Here is a 767-nt window from a genome sequence, read left to right on the forward strand (position 1 = left end):
CCACTCCCCAGCCCCTCAGTCGTTCAGGGTCCCACGACCAATTCCAATCCCAGCCGCGAAACCTGAGCAGAGCAACAGGCGAACCTGCAGGCCCGGGCTGTGAGATGCCCAAGTGCAGCTCCCGTCACTGTCCCTGCGGATCTGTCAGCCTGAGTCCCTGAGCGACTGTGTGCAGTAGGGTCCCTGAGCGATTGTGTGGAGTGCGGTCCCTGAGCGACTGTGTGGAGTAGGGTCCCGGAGCGACTGTGTGGAGTGGGGTCCCTGAGCGACTGTGTGGAGGAGGGTCCCTGAGCGACTGTGGAGTAGGGTCCCTGAGCGACTGTGGAGTAGGGTCCCTGAGCGACTGTGGAGTAGGGTCCCTGAGCGACTGTGGAGTAGGGTCCCTGAGCGACTGTGGAGTAGGGTCCCTGAGCGACTGTGGAGTAGGGTCCCTGAGCGACTGTGGAGTAGGGTCCCTGAGCGACTGTGGAGTAGGGTCCCTGAGCGACTGTGGAGTAGGGTCCCTGAGCGACTGTGGAGTAGGGTCCCTGAGCGACTGTGGAGTAGGGTCCCTGAGCGACTGTGGAGTAGGGTCCCTGAGCGACTGTGGAGTAGGGTCCCTGAGCGACTGTGGAGTAGGGTCCCTGAGCGACTGTGGAGTAGGGTCCCTGAGCGACTGTGGAGTAGGGTCCCTGAGCGACTGTGGAGTAGGGTCCCTGAGCGACTGTGGAGTAGGGTCCCTGAGCGACTGTGGAGTAGGGTCCCTGAGCGACTGTGGAGTAGGGTCC

Source organism: Myotis davidii, unplaced genomic scaffold (assembly GCF_000327345.1).
Source record: "Myotis davidii unplaced genomic scaffold, ASM32734v1 scaffold898, whole genome shotgun sequence".
NCBI classification, from domain to species: Eukaryota; Metazoa; Chordata; class Mammalia; order Chiroptera; family Vespertilionidae; genus Myotis; species Myotis davidii.